General features: G+C 40.0%; 1 protein-coding gene and 1 long non-coding RNA gene across 2 annotated transcripts in view; one reads left to right on the top strand and one right to left on the bottom strand.

Moving 5' to 3' along the window:
• The first annotated feature begins 812 nt into the window (after positions 1-812).
• RPL34 (ribosomal protein L34) overlaps positions 813-6,000 on the top strand; it is a 30,127-nt gene continuing 24,939 nt past the window's right edge. Inside the window, exon 1 of the mRNA XM_083757013.1 lies at positions 813-816. The gene's annotated coding sequence lies outside the window, so the exon portion shown is untranslated. The remainder of the gene's footprint in view (positions 817-6,000) is intronic.
• The window catches only part of LOC310852886, a 35,297-nt gene continuing 32,723 nt past the window's right edge, over positions 3,427-6,000 (bottom strand). Inside the window, exon 4 of the long non-coding RNA XR_014568383.1 lies at positions 3,427-3,786. This is a non-coding gene — a long non-coding RNA (uncharacterized lncRNA). The remainder of the gene's footprint in view (positions 3,787-6,000) is intronic.

Raw genomic sequence — 6,000 nt, 5'->3', positions numbered from 1 at the left:
AGGAACTGGTCTAATAGATCTGAAGAAGTGTGCATGCACACAAAAGCTCATACCAAGAACTAACTTAGTTGGTCTTTAAGGTGCTACTGGAAGGAATTTTTTGTTTTTGTTTTGGTCTAATAGAATGCATGGCCAAGCAAGGAACTGAATTCCTGTCTTTCTGATCCAAGTCCCTTCTTCTATTTCAAAACAAAAAAAAATCCTTCCAGTAGCACCTTAAAGACCAACTAAGTCAGTTCTTGGTATGAGCTTTTGTGTGCATGCACACTTCTTCAGATACAATAATAGATACTTCTTCTATTTGTTAGGGCACATAGTTTTTTCACACTATGTAATCTATACTGTTGTATCACAGAAGTTTCAGAACAGGCAACAGTTCCTGATGTGCGATCTCACTCATCTCCTGTTTGGTCACTTTGTTTCTGCTCCTATTATTTATTTATTAATGTTCATATATCACTTAATATAAGTGGATTACATAGAAACACAACTATTTCCTAAAAACTGTTTAGTCTGTGTACATTGCCATTTATCTCCCCCCTCTGTGTGCATGCGCAAGCAGACAATAGATATTTTACATTGCATTTATATTCCAGTGCCCATTCCCACTGAAGCTCAAGGTAGCATACATGGTTGTCCATACATACACACACTTTCATGTTATCCTCTCAACAACCCTGTGATGAATTAGGTTAGGCTGAGAGGCTGAGACTGGCCTAAAGTCGCCAAGTGTACTTCATGGTCAAGTGGGGATTTGAACCCTGATTTCTCTCAAGTAAAAAATAAATGACCCCTGGATGGTTAAGTCCAGACAAAGGCGACTATGGAGTGCGGCGCTCATCTCGCTGTTCAGGCCAAGGGAGCTGTTGTTTGTCCACAGAAAGCTTTCCGGGTCATGAGGCCAGCATGACTAAACCACTACTGGCACATGGAGGACTGTGACGAGTGCCAGAGCGCACAGAAATGCCATTTACCTTCCTGCCGCAGCAAACTTTCAAACTGCTAGGCTGGCAGGAGCTGGGACAGAGCAATGGGAGCTCACTTCGTCGTGCAGATTCGAGCCGCCGACCTTCCAATCGGCAAGCCCAAGAGGCTCAGTGGTTCAGACCACAGTGCCACCCTCTCCCAACCCTAGTCCAACACTCTAACCACTTTTCTACACTAGCTCACTGTTTGGCAGAGACCCCAGAACATACGGGATGCAATGAACAGCAATAATCACATCACTGTGAGATATTTTTGACAATCTATCTTTTAAACAGTGTGTATTGTATTTGTATGAGCCATGGCTGCAACATGGTGTATACATGGCTTCCCTGATTGCTATAATTATAGCATAGTTTACAGGATCCCAGCTCAGCTATGAACATGGCAGCAACCCACACATTTCTGAGGTGATCACAAGGGGACATGTCAAGAATAAACCACCCCTCTGTCCTCTGTTGGCTTACTCTGTGGATCATTTGCTGCATTAACACTAAAGGTAGGAGCAATGAACACAAATTCTCACAGGGCCTTAACTTGGGAAAGAAGCGGACTGATTAAATTAAAGGTGACAATTATGATAAAGTGCACAGATGTTGTTCACTACTTGGTTTGCAGCAGTAAATTTTACTTATGGAAGCTAATATAGATATAAAGAGACAGGCATGTCACATCACAACATATGTATGCTGTTGCGGTTTGGTGGCTGGGCAACTCCTAACTGATCTGTTCCCATCTTTATAGATAATAGCTTGTGGGCAATTCACCTGTCATGCAGTGATGAGCAACCATTGCATCACCTTCTGTTGTTTTTCAACCCCTGAGGCTGGTAAGACTTATTGCTTCCTTGATATGGAAAGATAAAAGGAAAGAACATCAAACTCAGGTATAGGAGAGTGGGGGGGAACCCTTATACTATAAGAATTTGCCTTTTGGTCTCATTTCTTTGCCTCTCTGTGTCTCCTCTTTCAGATTTCATTGTACCCTGTCTGTGGCTTTCCTTCCTTAATAAGGAGTTATTCATTCAGATGTAGCTTGTGTGCTATTCAGTTATTCATTCAGTTATTCATTCAGATGTAGCTTGTGTGCTATTGCACAACAAAATATTTAAGATGCACATGTTAAACTAAGACTACATTGTCCCACCCGAGTTAGAGCTGATTCGCACATTCAGTATACAGGTATATCTTCCCAAAATGATCTGAGCCTTTCGTGCCCAGGATTGTCAAAATCTGAGGCTGACCATATAGTCTGGAGCTTTTGCTTTTGCCCAGCCAAGGTTAAGCCAGATCTGGAAAAGTACAGAAAAGTAGTCTAGACCCAGAGAACTATAATTGGACTATATTTCTAAATTCTCTATTATGGTCCTAAAGATCAACTGAGAGTGTCTTCTTGACTGAACTATTGATCCAAGTATCAAGGGATCACACAGCCATTTTCATTCTCCTCAAAACTGTTGAAATGACTTCCTCTAGAGGTCTATCAAATTCCAACCTAGAATGCCTCCTAAGAGTGATATATGCCTCTCTTATTTTGGCAACCTTTCAGAGAATAGTGTGGGCTAGCTTTGATTTCAAGATTCTATATCAAATAGAAGGTATACTGTTTATTAACTACATATATTTCTTAAACTGTTCTTGACCATTTTGAAGATCAATATTTAAATAAATGAATGTGTTGGTTTTGGCTTTCAGTAGGTACTTCAATTTGCTTTTGCTGGCTTTTATAGTTTGCATGTAGTATATTTTTGCAGTACTACTCAGTCTTTGGGATTTTTTAAAAAACGTGTGTTATTTGATTGACTTTAAGTCCTAGGGACAGGGTAGAATAAGGGATTTATTTATTTCATTTATAAGTTGCTTTCCTTTTGCAGTTTCTGAAGCAATCTCAGGGGAACCTCACAAAGAGATCCGAAACACATAACAGATAGTGTGTGTCCATGCATGTCTACTCAGAGCTAAACTCCACTGAATTCAACAGGGCTTACTCCCTGTCCCTAGTACAGAGCGACAGTTTAAATATTGACAGCCTCATGAAGTTAAGACTTAATACATAGAAAGTGGCTTTCCTGAAACAAGATGTGTCACTAGTAAGGATAGGGAAGAAATTCAGCCCAGTTTGCGTGTAAGAAGAACTTACTTAGCATGGAAAATGAATCACAGCTGTACTTTTGTAATTTGCAGTTCTCCCAGTTTTTCAGCACAGTTCTAGCCAAGTAATATGTACAAAAAGGCATTTACTGGGGTAAAAGGTGCATTAAAACGGATATGGCTTGCAAAAAATTGTACATTAGGAGAAATCCACACTAAAATACGGATGAATTTTCATGAGGACTTAAAAAATAATAATCACAAACTAATGTGGAAATGTGGGAAAACAAAACAAGATTTAAAAAATTAGAAACTGAGTGAAACCAAAATTGACAGATTCCCCAAGTCTCTGGTCCCAAGTCATGAACAGCTGGGTCTGGAGCCTGATCCAATCTCCAAGTGTGAGACTGGATATTTATGCTTTGATGATCATGTGACATTTGTCAACATTTGCCCCATGATTAGCACGGAACCCTCCTCACAGCACATAGACCTGCAAGAGGAAACCACCCAGACTGTCTGAGTGATGATGGAGAAGGGATAAATAAACCCTCTCTCTGACAATGTTTTTTCCTGCTTCTGGAAGTTCCTCCTGTTTCCACAGAGACATTTGTATCCGGTACTTCACCAGGATTCTCTTTCACATCAAAGTGCCTCTCTCCACAGGCTGCACAACTCGGGGCACAACCTTTAGTTTTGATGGGAACAAGTCCTATGCCAAAGGAAAGGGAAAGAAATGTTTTGGTTAGTTCCATCTGAGCATCCCCCTTCTGTTATTTCACTTTCTGGTCTATTCTTTTGCTAAGAGCACACACTTCAGCACCTCTTCAAAACCTGGTTCACAACTTGATTTTCAAAAGAAGCTGGATGGAAGTATGTATGGCATCTAGGATGTAACCTTTAAGCTAACTCGTGCCACATGAGCCCTACTGACTCAGAGCTGATTGAAACATTTAGAAAAAGTGTATGTTAAAGTTATTGTACAACTGTATTATCTTGGGGGGGGGATGGATGGGGGCTCTTCTTGGCATAATTATTTTTTCAAAAAATTAAAGCACCAGTAGTTGTGACTTTTGCCTCAAGCAGATGACAATAAAAGGCAGAAGCATATCAGAATATCAAATACATTTTTAAAAAAACACCCCACCATTTTAGTTTGGTCTAACAAAATAAATAAACCAGAACTACTGGAATTACACTGGGCCAACTCTGCGAATGGGAAACATTTGGGTTCTGTTCTTTTTCTTAGCTGAAGTGTCTCCATTTTGTAAAAGATTTGGCCCACTTCAGAGTATTTTGAAACTGAAAGCTTCTAAAGTTATGTGCATTGTTTCTTTATAATATAATGTACATTTGGGTATCAGAACTAGACCGGAAGCCTTGAGACACACTATGATCATGCATGTAATAAAGATAATTGAACTGCAGGGAGGGACAATATTCCATCAAGGTGGAGTATTCTCTGTTTCTACTATTTTCCCCCACAGGCTAATAGAATGACAATATGCTTAAAACAGGCTGTCCATTATTCCAGCATTAAGAGAATTAATAGTTACAAGCTAGTAATAATATATAACTACAGCTGGACCAACTTGACAGAGTCTGTCCATCATCTTTACTGGCGTATGCCTAACATGAAGCTAATAAAGGCACAGGCTTTGTATCAGAATGGAAAAAAGACGTCATCTTTATGTCTTTATTTATTTACTTAATACATTTGTATGCCACTCTTCAATATTCTCAGGGTGGTTTGCCTCCACAGAACACAGCAATTAAAACATGAAATTAAATTTAGAAGAGGATAAAACTGGCAGCACCATTGCTCAGATTAAAGAGTAAGTGCCTGGGAAAATAAAAAGGTTGTTGTCACCAATTACAGAACAATCTGAATTGCAATTTCTGTTAATAGTGGGTTGTATTCAGCTAAGGGCTCCATATACACTACACATTTTTGAAAGTATCATACCACTTTAAACAGCCATAGTTTCCCCCCAAAGAATCCTACTCCCTATTCTCCTTACAGACCAATAACTCCCAGTATGGTTTAACAATCCATCAACTTAGGGATAACAACTACAGCTCCCAGAATTCTTTGGGTGAAGCCATGGCTGTTTGAAGTGGTAGGTATAGTAAAGGTGGCAAAAGTTGCTCTCCCCCCCCCCCCCGCCGCCTATAATTCCTATATGCCTGCTCCATAGCACTGAATAAAAAATATGATACAAACAGAGATCAGACCAGAAGTATTCTGTGGGGAAAGGGGGCTGCGTGAGAGAATTTTTATGGGGATTTAGAGAAAACTTTCATTTCTTAAGCTGTCAAAGTGATGCCTTTCACCAGCATCTAATTTTAAAAAGATTTAAGGCAACAATAACAAAAAACTACTGAAAAAATCTTCCAAAGATGAGTTTCTTTACTCATAACCCACTCAAATTTATCTTCCCAGAAGCAAACCGCTCCAGGTATAATCTGTTAATTGATAGACCTAGGACTGCACAATTAAGAAACTTATTTTTTTAAAAAACATGCATTACTTTTGGAATTTCCCTCATAACATGACCCCCCACTCCCCCTGAATTCTGAGCAACTTACCCTCGGCTCAGGTTTTTTTTTTGCACCTTAAATGTTTTCCCACCTGAATGTCAAGCTGCTTTAGGGAATATTCTACCTCCAGGAGCAAAGGTTTGCAAGTTGGCTGGAGGAAAGCAAACAGAAACTTCTTCAATCGCTTGCCGCGCTTAAAAATTCATAATCATTCCTGTAGCCAACGGCAGCAAAGCTAATTATTTACTGTCCCAACCAGCCCCATCTCCTCCTGGGAGAACGTGAAACTGAGCTGGCTGCGCTGAGACATCTGCAGGAGGTAGAATGCTCGTAGCTGGAACCCAAGCACACACCAGGCAGCATCACTGGTGGGGCTGTCTGTAGC

Source organism: Podarcis gaigeae (assembly GCF_964106915.1).
Source record: "Podarcis gaigeae genome assembly, chromosome: 9".
Taxonomy (NCBI): domain Eukaryota; kingdom Metazoa; phylum Chordata; class Lepidosauria; order Squamata; family Lacertidae; genus Podarcis; species Podarcis gaigeae.
Note: the sequence above shows the minus strand (reverse complement) of the source record. Positions and strands in the feature narration are given on the sequence as shown.